Here is a 14619-nt window from a genome sequence, read left to right as displayed (position 1 = left end):
TTTTCCAAATTATCCCCTGCCTCCCTCTACTCCCTCCCCTTGATGACAGGCAATCCCATACATTTTACATGTGTTACAGTATAACCTAGATACAATATATGTGTGTAAATACCATTTTCTTGTTGCACATTAAGTATTAGATTCTGAAGGTATAAGTAACCTGGGTAGATAGACAGTAGTGCTAACAGTTTACATTCACTTCCCAGTGTTCCTTCTCTGGGTGTAGTTGTTTCTGTCCATCATTGATCAACTGGAAGTGAGTTGGATCTTCTCTATGTTGAAGATTTCCACTTCCATCAGAATACATCTTCATACAGCATTGAGGTGTACAGCGATCTTCTGGTTCTGCTCATTTCACTCAGCATCAGTTGATGTAAGTCTCTCCAAGCTTCTCTGTATTCCTCCTGCTGGTCATTTCTTACAGAGCAATAATATTCCATAACCTTCATATACCATAATTTACCCAACCATTCTCCAACGGATGGACATCCATTCACCTTCCAGTTTCTAGCTACAACAAAAAGAGCTGCCACAAACATTTTGGCACACACAGGTCCCTTTCCCCTCCTCAGTATTTCTTTGGGATATAAGCCCAATAACAGCAATGCTGGATCAAAGGGTATGCACAGTTTGATAACTTTTTGGGCATAGTCCCAAATTGCTCTCCAGAATGGCCGGATTCTTTCACAACTCCACCAACAATGTATCAGTGTCCCAGTTTTCCCACATCCCCTCCAACATTCATCATTATTTGTTCCTGTCATCTTAGCCAATCTGACAGGTGTGTAGTGGTATCTCAGAGTTGTCTTAATTTGCATTTCTCTGATCAGTAGTGATTTGGAACACTCTTTCATATGAGTGGAAATAGTTTCAATTTCATCATCTGAGAATTGTCTGTTCATATCCTTTGACCATTAATCAACTGGAGAATGGCTTGATTTCTTATAAATTAGAATCAGTTCTCTATATAATTTGGAAATGAGACCTTTATCAGAACCTTTAACTGTAAAAATATTTTCCCAATTTGTTACTTCCCTTCTAATCTTGTTTGCATTAGTATTGTTTGTACAGAAACTTTTTAATTTGATGTAATCAAAATCTTCTATTTTGTGATCAATAATGATCTCTATTTCTCCTCTGGTCATAAATTCCTTCCTCCTCCACAAGTCTGAGAGGTAGACTATTCCCTGTTCCTCTGGTCTATTTATGATCTCATTCTTTATGCCTAAATCATGGACCCATTTTGATCTTATCTTGGTATATGATGTTAAGTGTGGATCCATATCTAATTTCTGCCATACTAATTTCCAGTTTTTCCAAAAGTTTTTTTCCAAATAATGAATTTTTATCCCTAATGTTGGTATCTTTGGGTTTGTCAAAGACTAGATTGATATAGATGTTCCAGGTCTTAAATCTTATAGTAACTTGGCTCATCAAAATTCTCTTTCCCTATTGAAATAGCAGAGACAGCTTGTCAATATAATACATTAATAATCTAGGGACTGAAGCAAAACACAAACCCCACTTTTTGAATTAAGGACTTTGAACTTAAGACAGGAAAAAGAGCCCACAATAGAGACCGAAGGCTTATGGGAGAAAGTTAATTGAGACAACGGTATGATAAATTTTGCCCTGATGTACATCTCAACTATTTGTATTTCTGTCTAATGGACCAAAATCTGGGTCTTAATCATTCACATCTCAATAGATCTTATTTATTAGAGAAAACTATAGGAACTTCAAAGAATGTACTTTGTATCAAATCTGTGAACATTTGAGGTATATATATTTGTCTCTCTGATCAATAAACTTTGAAGAGTTCATATTGGAGACTCGTTCTGCCTGTTCCCAGTAAATTCACACCCTTAATTCAGTACAGGAGCTGGACTATAACAATGTAGCATATCACCTTGGAGCTTGTGTTTACTTATCTCAAGTCTGCTTATTCATCTAAAATCTGCTCCCTACTTCTGGACTTTCTTGTTTGCTTCTGGGTATAATATCATTTTCCATCTCTTGCTAGTGGAACTTCCAAAGGGGATACTCTTTCCTCCTTTCTCTCTCATGTAGAGAGTGCTGAGTCAGGAGAGAGGAAAATTTGAGTTCAAATCTGACTTTACTGTGTGATTTTGGGCAAGCTGCTTAACTTCCATCCATCTCAGTTTCCTCAATTAGAAAATGGGATAATAGCAACATCTATCTCAAAGGAAATTACATTTACAAAGTACTTAACATGGTCTTGCACACAGCAGGTGCTTAATAAATGCTTTTCCCTTTCCCTCATGCTTCATCCACACTTGAAGAGGGACTATTTCTCAATTCTGCAGAGATAAAAATTTCTTCTTGAATCTGTACACCTGCACCAGGATTAATCACACAAAGAAGAACTCATGGTCTGCACATTTTCATTTGACAAGTATTAGTCCTATAAATACTATAAATATTGAAAGGACAGTTTATTGGACAGGAAGAAGTTCAGAGCTTCTCTGGCTCCAGAGGCAGCATCAGCTGCTTCTTCCTTTAACTCTTGCCTCTCTTCAGAAGGAAGGAGAGACAAAACACCCATGAGTTCTCAGTTAGGTAGTGGGGAAATGCTCCTTGTCCCAGGACAGAGGTGTCTGGGCTAGTTGCTTGAGCCGTCTCATCAACCATGGCTCTTGGCCATCTCTAGGGCACTCCACAAGTTCTACTGCTGTATCCTGCACATTAGAGTCCTGGGGAATGCAGAGGACCTTAACACTTCTCCCTCTCCCCGAAGCTCTCAAAAGGAAGAGCAAAGTCCAGCTCCTCTCTCCCAAAAATACAGTCCCAAAAAACCAAGTTCAAAGATGTCCCCAGATTGGGGAATTGTCTAAGTCCTGAGTCTACAGACGCTCCTTAGCAGGTGGTACACATTTTGTCTGCTATCCTCCACCCCTCCAATAATTTTTTAAGATGAATCTGTTTCTGAATATTCATTAACCACCTAGAAATAATACTTTAAAACATTCTCACAGGGAATCAAATCCAAGTTCCTGGCTTAGAGACTGCAGTCTTCATTCTCTGTCCCTCCTTCCTTTTTAAATCCAGACATGCCGTTTCCAGTTTTGTACTTCTGTTCTCCAAGAGAGAATGGCCAGGACTTTGTGTGATTCACTTGGGCCAGGTGAGTGATGTGGAGTCATCAAGGGTAACCAGCTCCTTATCTGGGGCATTAATCATTTTTGTTCTGTCCTCTAGTCCAAAGGTCATTGTTCTTGGCAGAGAAAATGGGAATCCAAGAAGAGATGAGCAGTTTCCTCCCCTATTCTCCACCATTTACTATCACTTTCCATTTGCCCTGAGCAGCTAGAAAGTGCTGACCTTTTCTCTGACTCACTTTCACTAACTATAATTTTTCCCCTCCATCCCCCACTTTTTTTTGCTTAATTTTCCTTGCCAGCCTCCACTTATTCTGTGTTTAGCACTCTTGACACTTTAAAGGAATCCCTCCCTGCCTTTGTTATTTCTCATCTTCCATATTTAATCAGTATAACAAGTGTTGCCCAGGCTCAATGTTGAAAAATTATCCTTGCATATGTTTTGAAAATAAAAAGCTTCAATTAAAAAAGGCCCCAAAACCAAGTCTTGCCCATTCTAACTCCATGGGATCTTTCACAAATGTCTTCTTCACTGACTTCCCACTTTGCCATCCCATCCCATTGTTCTCAGATTGCTAGAAGAGCTTCCTAATTGCTCAATTCTCCTTCCTGGCTCTCCTGGTTGTTCTTATCCCCTTTTGCCTCTAAGCAAATACACACTCCATAAAGTCCAGGGCAGTTGAACTGGACTGTTGAATAACTTTCTGAATTTAACTCTCCATTTTCCTCCACTCTTATGTGTTCACCCCCAGCAATCACGGGTCCATGACTAGGACCCCCCCACTCCCGGCCCAGCATTCCCGGGGCACACCCCCTCCTCCTCTCCCTTCCTTGAGGTTTTCCTCAGACACTTGTCTGTGGGTGCAGTGGCCCTGTTGCTCCCCAGCATCGACAAGCCCTGGAGCTCGGAGGGCCCCTGGCAGATCAACATGGAAGGTGAGCAGTGAATTGGAATGATGGGATGGAGGAAGTGTCATAATAACTCGATCCAGACCAGCCTGCGCATCTCCCTGGTCCCTTTTACCCAGGAAGGGTTTCTGAGAGCTGGCCATGCTGCCCACTTGTGGAGGGGCCCGAGACTTTGTTCCAGTACAAAAGGGATAAAGGTGGAGGGGAGAGATGCAGTCTCTGACCTCAAGTGAGAGAGGGAAGCTTTACATGGTGTGTGGATGAGGGAACAAAAGCTGCAAGATCTCCTTTTATCAACACAGACAGAGCACCCCATTTGGGGGTGAATCCATTGCACCGGATTTGGAGTCAGGACCAAGTTCAAATCTGGCCTCAAGTATTTACTAGCTAGATGGCCCTCTACCTCAGGTCCCTCATCTGAGGAATAATATCCTCAAAATGAGGATAATTACAGCTCCTCCCTCAAAGGCTGGGGCAGGAATCAAATGAGATCCTGTCTGGAAAGAGCTTGGCAGAGTATTTGGCACCTAGTAGGCACTTAACAAATGCTTGTTTCCTTCCTTCTTTCCCCATGTGCTTGGCACTGTGCTGAGCCCCAAGGACATAGAGAGAAAAATGAGACATCCCATGTCCTCCAGGAATTGACATTATGCTAGGATTGGGGGCAAAGAACATAATGTGTACACAGCTGAGTAAATAAGAATCTTCACAAAATTACAAATAATATGAAGCTCTTTCAAGGCTGGAAGAGTAGTGCACTCTTGATGGAAAAAGGGACACTGAGGAGGCACAATGCATAGGGAAATGGATCTGGGAAGATCTAGATATGAATGAATCCAGTCTCATTTTCTTTTTTTTCTATGTCACAATAATAATCTGTATTAAACTCCTCCTCCCCACCCCCAGGATAACTTTACATTGCAATAAATAGTATAGCACTTTAAAAAATTAAGTTTTTAATTGGTCTCTTAGTTTTTCACATTCCCATAGTTTCCCCCAGTATCTGCCCCATTCCAAAAAGCCATTCCATACAGCTTTTCTGTATTTAAAAATAAATTTTAAGTTTTTTATTTTCAAAATACAAATATAGTTTAACCTTATGTTCCAAATTTTTCTCCTTTCCTTCCTCCATTCCCCTCCTCCCACACAGCAAGTTATCCAATACAAGTTAAACATGTGTAATTCTTCTAAACATATTTCCACACTTATCATGTTGCACAAGAAAAATCAGATCAAAAAGGGGGAAAAAATGAGAAAGGAAAAAAGTCAAGGAAACAACAAAAAGGTGAAAATACTATGTTGTGATCCATACTCAGTCTCCACAATCCTCTTTCTGGATGTAGATGGCTCGCTCCAACACAAGTCTATTGGAATTGAACTGAATCATCTCATTGTTGAAAAGAGCTATAAATGTGCTCTATCAAGTGCATTACCATAGATTATTACATAATCTTGCTGTTGCCATGTACAGTGATCTCCTGGTTCTGTTCATTTCACTCAGCATCAATTTATATAACTTTCAGGCTTCTCTGAAATCATCCTCCTGATCATTTCTTAGGGAACAATAATATTCCATAACATTCATATACCATAATTTATTCAGCCATTCTCCAATTGATGGGCATCCATTCAGTTTCCAGCTCCTTGTCACTACAAAAAGGGCTGCCACAAACATTTTTGCACATACGGGTCCTTTTCCTTTTTTTATGATCTCTTTGGGATATATAGTAGAGATCAAAGGGTATGCACAGTTTTACAGCCCTTTTGGGCATAGTTCCAAATTGCTCTCCTGAATGAGTGAATCAGTTCACAACTCCACCAATTATATACTAGTGTCCCAGTTTTCCCACATCCCCTCTAACATTTATCTTTTTCTGTCATCTTAGCCAATCTGAGAAGTGTATAGTGGTACTTTAGAATTGCCCTAATGTACATTTCTGTAATAGTGATTTAGAGTATTCATATGACTAGAAATGGCTTTTAATTTCATCTGAAAATTGTTCACACCCTTCAATCATTTATCAGTTGGAGAATGGCTTGTATTCTTATAAATTTGAGTCAATTTCTATATATTTTAGAAATGAGGCCTTTATCCGAACCATTGGATGTAAAAAATTTCCCCCCAGTTTTCCTGCTTCCCTTCTAATCTTGGCTGCATTGATTTTGTTTGTACAAAATCTTTTTAGTTTAATATAATCAAAATTATCTATTTTGCATTTCATAATATACTCTAGTTCTTCTTTGGCCATAAATTCTTTCCTTCTCCACACATCTGAGAGGTAGACTATCCCTTGTTCTTTTAATTTGCTTATAATATCACTCTTTATGTCTAAATTATGAGCTCATTCCAACCTTATCTTCATAGGTTGTTAAGTGTCGGTCAATGCCTAGTTTCTGCCATACTAGTTTCCAATTTCCCCAGCAATTTTTGAGAAATAGTGAATTTTTATCCAGGAGTTGGAATTAGATGACTAGTCATTGACTATTGTGAAACATCATTTTTAAGACCAAAAAAAACAAAAACGAAGTGTATAAGTGTTGTCTCAAAATACATTCAATGGGCAGCATTTGTGGAGCTACCTCAAGCCCAGAGTAGATAGGAACATTATTTCTCATATTTTTCTGAAACAAGGCTTGTTCTTTATTATTTTTCAACACAACTATTTCATTCCTATTGTTTCATGGTCAAGTGGCCATGGCTGTTGTCAGTTTCCCAGTTCTGAAGCCTCCACTCTTCATCAGTTCACAGAGATCTTTCCATTTTTCTCTTTCTTCTTTTCCGTCCCATTCAATGCTTTCTTACAGAACAGTGATCCTCCATAACATTCATGAACCACAAGTTTAATCATTTTAGCAGCACCTTTTATAATAAAAAAGTACAAACAAAGGAAGACTCTGAAGAACAACATGAAGTTTGCCATAAGAAACGAAGTATGGACAGACACAGGAAATAAAGCCAAGTGAAGTCAACCGAACCAGGACAATAATCTATACAATGACTGTGATAATTTCCAGGATGAAGAGCCACAACCACGAAGCAATCAAAATGCCATCAAATTGTAATGACTAAGCTTGGTCCCAAAGAAGAAATGAGAATCTACCTTTCTCCCTTCTTTGCAGAGGGTGGAGGAGTATGAGTGGAACACTGGAATGTAAGAAGACTTGATATGTTGGTTCTTTTCTATTTTATTCTTCTTTATAAAGCATGGACTTCTTGGAGGGGGTGAGGATACTTTGGGAAATGTGGGTGATGTAAAACATAAAAATATCAATCTCTGAAAGGGAAAAGAAATGCAAACCACAACAGAGGTTTGACTTCACACCCATCAGACAGCAAAAGCGTAAGAGGCAGGAAAAAGAAAGGGCCACAGCATGAAGAGCAGCTCCTTGGCGCGGGAAGGAACGGAAGCTGCCGGATGCCCCTCCATGGGAGGGGCCGAACACGCCTGGGGTAGGACTGTGGCGGCCAGAAGAGATGGCAGATGCGCGCAGAAGGGCCTCGGGTGGGCTGATGCAAAGGGCAGGTTGTGCCTCAGGCCTGGGATGCTTTTCCCAGCGGCTCCTCGTTTCCTGGGCGTTCAGGACTTTTCCTGATGACTTGGGACGGACCCCCCCAGTGGGTAATTCTCCTGTGCCTGTCCTTTCTCTTGGTTTCGTCCTTGTAGCCTGACAAATTGAAGGGGATGAGACACCGGGAAGCTCCCCGGCCGTACGTGGTCCGAGTCCAGGAAGCTCTGCTCTTGCTTTCCGCCATTGGTGCCGAGCTCTTCTGGTAATGAGCCCTGGGGATCTGCCCCGCGCAGGGGACTCTGTGCCAAGGAGAGTCCTCGGCCAAAACAGGCCTGGGATTGGGGGGTTATCAGTCTGTCCGTGAACAAGCATTAGGCACCTGCTGTGTACAAGGCGCTGCACGGGGATACCAGGCAGACATACGGAAAAGCAAGTGGCAGGAGGGGTAAAGAGGGGGGACCCCCAGAGGGAAGGAGCAGGAAAACTGATTATCCCCATGTTGCAGATGAGGAAGTGGAGGCAAACGGATGAAGTGGCTTATTCACCAGGAGTCCAGGATTCTGGGGTTCAGTCCCTTCTGAGGGTGATGATGCAAGTCCTGCCCTATCTCCCTCAGGGATAGAACCGCGCAGGTCTCAGGGCATCCGGGGCGCCAGAGGGCGCTGTGGGACTACTAGGGGGCGTTCGCCAAGACAGCAGGGGGCACCGTGGTGCCCTTCACTCCCGGGCACCAGGGGGCGCTGTAGGAGCTCCTTACTAGGGGTTGTTGTTGTGGGGCTCCCCTACTCCGGGGCGTCGGGGGCGCTGTGGCCCTTAGTTTCCCAGGCTAGCAGATCCTAGCAAGTCTCAAGGAAACTCCGGCCGTCAACTCCAGGGGGCGCTACAAGACTGTACTCCTATCCGACGCGCGCTCCCTGGAAGGGGGGACGCCCTGCGGGGGGGCGGCGCCGTGGAGCCTCCGCCCGCCATTTAAAGGGCAGCCGTCAGGGCGGAGGGATCCCTTGCTTCCGCACCCCCGCCCTCCCGTGTGGGGAGAACTTCTTCGGGATCCCTCCGCCGCGAGGTCGGCGTGCAGGGACAGCGGGGACCGGCTCTCGTTTTTTAAAACATAACTTTTCTCCTTCCGCCGCGGGCGCCGGGCCGGGCTTCGGGACTCCTTTCCGTGCCCCTCCGCCGCCGCCGCCGCCGCCGCCCCGGGTGGGTCCGGGCCGGGGCTATGAGGTGAGCGGCCGCGCACGGCGAGGCGAGGCGCCAGCCCCGGGACGCGGAGCGCCGCCCGGCCCATGCCTCTCCGGTCTTGCGGCCGCTCCGGAGGCGGAGGTGAGCGCGGAGGCCCGGGCCCGAGGGCCGAGGCCGGGGGCCGAGCCACGGCCGCGGCCCCGAGGGTGGGGGGGGGTGGTAAAAGGAGGGGGGGGTGACGCGCGCACGACGTCGAGGTCCCGGGAGCGCGCGCGCCGGCCCTCACGGCCAGGCCCGGGGGCGCGCGCGCTGCCCCCCACGTCCGGGGCCTAGGAGGCGTGGGCCGGGGGCGCGCACGCGCTCGAGAGGAGGACGGCCTGCCGGGGGCGCGCGGGGGGAGGGAGGGCGCCGGGAGCGCGCGGGGCGGGCGGAGGGAGGGGGCGGGAGCCGGGCCCGCAGCTGGGACTCCTTTCTCTGCCGGCGGCGGCGGAGGAAGCGGGCGGTGCTGCGGCGACGCCGCCGCCATCTTGGATTTTACTCTCCATTTTTTCTCTGGAATTATTTTTTGGTGATTAATTTTCTTTGGGGGCGGAAAGGGCCGCGGGCAGCGCGTGCCCCGCACGGAGCCGCGGGGCAGCCGGCCTCCGACCCCGGCCCCGTCCTCCTCCCGAGGGGGAGCGGGCGGCGCTCGGGCGGTGAGTAACGCCGGGGAGGGAGCCGGGCTAGGAGCCGGGATGGGGGGGGGGCGGTGAGGGGCAAACATCTGGGCCCGGCAGCAGGGGGAGCACATCTGGGCGGGGGCCTAACATCTGGGTGGGAAGACAGCGTGCGCCCCGCGGGGAAGGGGGCGGAGGAGGTGGGGACGAATAGGTCCCCCCACAGCCTCCGACCGGCCGACGGGGGGGGGGGGGTGAGCCGGTGCCGGGGGAGGCAGGGCCGGGCCGTGTCGTGGGGGCCGGCCGCCGGAAGGGAGCGGTGGGAGCCGGAGCACGGGGCGTGCGGGGGAGGCGCCCGCGCCGGGTCTCCCTGGATTGGGGGGCCGGGCCCTCCTCTGCTCCAATGGGCAGCGCCGGGTGGCCTCGCCCAATCGGCGGCCGCCGTGGTGCCCAAGCCCCACCCCCCGGTCGGTTTCCGTGGCCGCCGCCCCCTTGGCTTAGCCGGCCGCTTCGAGCTCTGCGCCTGCGCGAGGCCTCCACCTGCCTTTCCCTCCTCCCCCTCCCTCCGTGGCCTTCCTGGTCCTGGGAAGCCGGGGGGAGGGGAAGGGGAGGGGCGGAGGGCTCCAGGAGGCTGCCTGGGCCGGGGCTCTGGGTTCAAGTACTAGCTTTCCCACTGGCCAAGTCCCAGTGCCCAGGAGGGGGTGGGGAGGCCTGGACCCCACCTCTCCAAGGCCTTCCGGTTCCAAGCCTGGGGTCCTTTGTTTGGAAACAAAGTGTTGTTCCATCCCCGACGTCCCCGGAATTTCGGAGCCGGGGCGCCCAGTGCTCCGGGGGCGGAGACGGCCGTGACGGCCCCGCCCCCACCCCCGGGGCAGGCCACCCGGCTGTCCGGGCGCCCGACTTTGCTTCAGCCTTTCTGTGAACACCCGGGCTCGGCCCCCCCCCCCCCCCCCCCCCGCTGGTCCGGTCTGGGGAGTCTGCGCCCCTCCCCCCTCGGCCCAGGGCTGCCCCGGGGCCTTCAGACGGACTCGGCTTTGGGGGGTGGATCGGTGATGGAGTGACGGTGACTGTGAGAAGGAAACTTTGGGGCCTAAGCTCCTGCCCCCGTCCAGGTGCTCGCAAAAGGGCGCTGTCTGCCTCGGCCCGGCCTCTGGGTGGCTCCACCCGGGCCTGGTCCCAGGCCCCTCCCCCGCTGCCCGGCCTCCGCTATTTGTTTTGTTTTCCCTTAATGTCCACATGTCCCAAGGAAGCGCTCACTTTGTTCTTGGAATGCGGAGCAGGGGCCGGGAGGGTGTTTTTCCCCATTTGCAGCTACTGCGGTACCGTTCTGAGAAAAGCTGGCAGTTTCAGACCCATGCCCGCTAAAATAAAACACTTGGTTCCTCCCGGAAGCGGTTTCGCTGACCTTCGAGGGAAGTTTCTTTGGGGGCAGGTGGAGAAAAGCCTGTTAAATAAACTCTGCCGCGGAGCTTGCACATGGCTTCCCCTCGGCCGGCCCAGCCGGGACACCCCCGCCGGCTCTGGCCCGGGACGCTTCCATTTCCTTCCAGTGAAGCCGGGCGAGAGGGGGGGTAGTTTTTAAAAGTCAGATCGCGGTTTCAGCGGGGACTCTTCAGCCAGGTGGAGCCCCCTCCCCCCCTTCGGTTCTCCCGTCCCACCTCCTCCTCCTGCTCCAGCGGTCGCTTTCAGCAGCCGACTAGCCGTGGCCCGTAAGCGGGGCCTCCTGTGCTGGGGTCTGCATTTGGAGGAGGGGGCGGGCAGAGGGGGAGCCGGGGAAGCGGGTCCGGGGGAAGGGGCTGCTCTGAGTTCTTGTGGGAGTGGGGAGGGGACAGGCTTGTCTGGCGAGAGCCGCGCAGGGTAAGCGTCAGACACCCCTGGAGCCGGAGAGGAGCCGCTTCCTGGCAGCCCCGGGGGCTCGGACGATGCCCTCTCAGGCTCGCGGGGGCTGGGAAGGGGACGCAGGATGCCTCTGATTCTCTTTGTGGGCGTGTTTCTGTGGCCGGGAAGGGCTTGTGTTGGGGAGGGGGACGAGCCCCCCACTGTCGCCTGGCTGGGCTTTGTGCCCCTGGCGTGTGTTGTGCCGCGGCTTCCCCGCTACCAGGGGTCTCCTGGCTGGCAGGAGTCGTCCTTCAGAGTGAAGATTACTTTTATAGCAAGAGTCCGGGGGCATTTTGTTGGCCGCCTGGGCCGCCGAGGGGAAGGCTCCCTCTCCCTCCCTGATGGGGGAGGGGGGAGAGGAGCCCCCCGGCCTCGAGGCCGCTGTGCAGGCCCAGAGCTTTCCCAAGGAGTCGGACTCTAATTAGTCAGAAAGCCCCCGGCTAGCTGAACAACCTACTACTCGGACTCTGGGGCCTGAAGTACTTAGGGAAGCGGGAGCTCGGAAATGCATCTTTGCCAGCTCTAAAACCCCGACTTTCTCCTACGAATCTGACTGGTGGAAGGACTCCTGGCAGCGATCTCGGGGCTTTTGTCCCATTGAATGTAATGACCAGAATTCACGGGGACCTTGGGATTATTTCAGTTAAGTTGGACGTGCCATTGGGGGAGAAATCGGATAAATCTTTCTTTTTAAAAAAAAGCAAAACAAACCACAAAACACTCCTTCAGCCCCATAGAAAACGGGCGTTCTGCCGGGGTTTGGAAGGCCTTGTTTGGCCCCCATGGCATCTCCTGCAGGTGCATTGACCCTGTTGCCCACATGAGCCCACCCCTGGCTTAGAGCCCCTTCCTTCCCTTTCTCTTTCACCGGCTCCTGTCCCACGTGGTAGAACAGATCTGGACCTGGACAGGATTGTGGAGACCGCTGTGTGGGAGCACGACACGCCTGCAGACCCCCACCCCCGCCTTTGCACGCCATTGCCATGGCTGCCAAGATGGACAGCTCCTGAGCCCCCCGGGCCAGTCCCTGCACAGCAGCCAGTCCTGGTGGCTCGCTGGCGGCCATCCGGTTTTTGCTTGCAGCCTCCAGGGAGGGACCCCAACACCTCCTAGGGTAGCCCTTTCAAGGCCCTGAAGTCCTCCCTCATGGAGTCGGCCCAGGGTTCTCTAACGCTTCTAGTTTTGTTTCTCCTGCCTGCACTTTGGATGGAGGGTCTTGTTGCCTCCACACAGCGCCCCGGGCGCTGTCTCTTTGTCATCGGCCCTCGCCCTCCGGCTGCTTGTGATCTGGACTCTGGGACTCATCCCCAAAGCCGGCTCTTCCCCTTCCTCCCCCGAGCCAGGCCTCCTTCCTTGTGCCAGGAACGTCACGGGCTCGCCGTGTGGCCAGCGACCCCGGACCTGAGCCCATACGGAGGGCTGGGCCGCTGGAGGCCTTGTTAATAAACCTTTGTTAGTTTTTGTTTGAGAATCTTTGCGAATCATAGATGATCTGACAGAGCAGAGTGACCCTGTGACTCTTACATGGGCCCGGGGGGGTCCTTCTCCTCCCCTCTTGCTGCATTGATTCCAGTGCTCCAGTCCACAGTCCTCTCCCCCTCCCTTTTCGTGCCCTGGGCCCTCTCTGGGGGTCACCTCAACCTTATCTGCCTCAGTTCCCCCCACTGTTAAATGGGAATAACGGCAGCCCCTTCTTAAAGGGGTGTTGTGGGACTCGAACGAGCTCATGTTCTTAACGCGAGGGGTGCAGTTGGCGTGTGAGAAAAGCCTGCTCCTCCTCTGGGCCCAAGTCTTTTTTCTGCCCTTTGCTGTTTTGATTTTTTGCTTCGTATATCTATTTGGGGTCCTGCCAGCTTCTGAATGGAGAGTCACTCACAAGCCTTTATGAGGCACCACATGGTACCAGTGCCCCCCGGCTCCCTCGCCAGCCAGGCCTCGGCGAGGTGGGAGCGTCCGGCCAGCACCGTGGAGCCCGGGGGCCTTCCCGAAGGCCTTGTCAGAGAGGTCGCCATCCATCACAGTGACTGTGCGAGGAAATGTCATCCTGAGGCTTGTTGGGAATCAGCTTCTTCACCCGGGGCACCAACAATAAACTGCAGCCCCCAAAGCCCACTACCCTACGGCGAGAGCCGGAAGGCTCTGACCCCCCTCAGCAGAGGGAGTTACTTGTCTGGCATCCCCCAGAAGGGGCTTCTTCCCTCTGCTTCACTGAGGTTGTAATGGCTGGAATATCCATCCCATATATACCTGGAGGACCCGGTTTTCTCAGGTTGCTGATTTTAGAAGGAGAATTTGTGGGGACTTTTGAGGAGGAGAGGGAGGTTAGGGGTTGCTGAGAGAGTGCTTCTTGGTGACAGAACACAAAATCTGATGTGTGGATTCGTGTGGCCCGTCCCTTAGTGTCCAGACACAGCCTGCTTAGGGGCTATGTGCCTCAGAAGGCTGCTGGTATGGGGAGCCAACGGCCCTCCCCCTCCCCATCAAATGGAACTCCTGACCCAATGGGTCCTGAACGGAAGGGAGAAAGGTAGAGAGAGACCCCTGCTCAGCCGCCACTTCCCTCGGGCTCCAGGTTTGGGCCAAAGGACAGAATTTGAGGGATGCAGGAAAAGTACATTGTGAAATGATGTGTCCCTTAGCCAGAGGTCATGGGATTCCTTCTGAAAGGCAGTTAGTTCCAGTCACTGCTTTGTTTGCTCTGCCCTTGTTTGTCAGAGGAGAGACGATGCTTATTGGCCAGTAAGTACAGAGGACCTAGTAGGTTACTAATTTGAATCAAAAAGCATTTATTAAGTGCCTGCTGTGTGTCAGCTGCTATGCTGGAGCCAGGAGAGACAAACAGAAAGTGGAGTGTTCTCAAGGAGCTTCCTGTGTGGTTGGGGCTACACTGACAAAGTAGATACCGGAAAGTTTGGAAAGGCGCCTGGCCTGCTTGGGAGGGGTCAAAGATAAGCAGAGGACCAGCTCCAGGAGGCGGGAGCTGGGAATCAGAGGGACGCCCATCGGTCGCGAATGGCCAGAGAAGCTTGTGCTGCGAGAAATGACCGGCAGGATGATCTCAGAACAGCCTGGGAGGACGACGTGAGCTGACATAAAGTGAAGGGAGCAGATCGAGGGGAAGATCGAGGACGCCATTTGGTGAAGAATTGTGAATGATGGCCGCACGGCGGTCCAAGATGGTCCTAGAGGTCCCAGCGGACCCGTGCTCAAGCCTGACGTCCGCCTCCAGAGGAAGAACGGGAGCCTGTGAACACAGCTGGAGCGAGCTCTTGTCCGCTGCTCTTTCATTCACCTCTTCTTGTACCTCAGTGCATGGGTGTGATCCAGGTCTGATTGCTCATCTCTAAAGGAGGGGGGAGAAGAGGAAG

General features: G+C 51.2%; 1 protein-coding gene across 4 annotated transcripts in view; it reads left to right on the top strand.

Moving 5' to 3' along the window:
* The first annotated feature begins 8639 nt into the window (after nucleotides 1-8639).
* KMT5B (lysine methyltransferase 5B) overlaps nucleotides 8640-14619 on the top strand; it is a 42257-nt gene continuing 36277 nt past the window's right edge. Inside the window, exon 1 of one of the 4 annotated variants that reach the window (XM_074273813.1) lies at nucleotides 8640-8759. The gene's annotated coding sequence lies outside the window, so the exon portion shown is untranslated. Of the gene's footprint in view, nucleotides 8859-9224; nucleotides 9413-14619 lie in introns of those variants that run through there. The other 3 variants (XM_074273812.1, XM_074273811.1, XM_074273814.1) reach the window with 3 other exon arrangements.

Source organism: Sminthopsis crassicaudata, chromosome 6 (genome assembly GCF_048593235.1).
Source record: "Sminthopsis crassicaudata isolate SCR6 chromosome 6, ASM4859323v1, whole genome shotgun sequence".
NCBI classification, from domain to species: Eukaryota; Metazoa; Chordata; class Mammalia; order Dasyuromorphia; family Dasyuridae; genus Sminthopsis; species Sminthopsis crassicaudata.
This window is presented reverse-complemented; position numbering and strand designations above follow the sequence as displayed.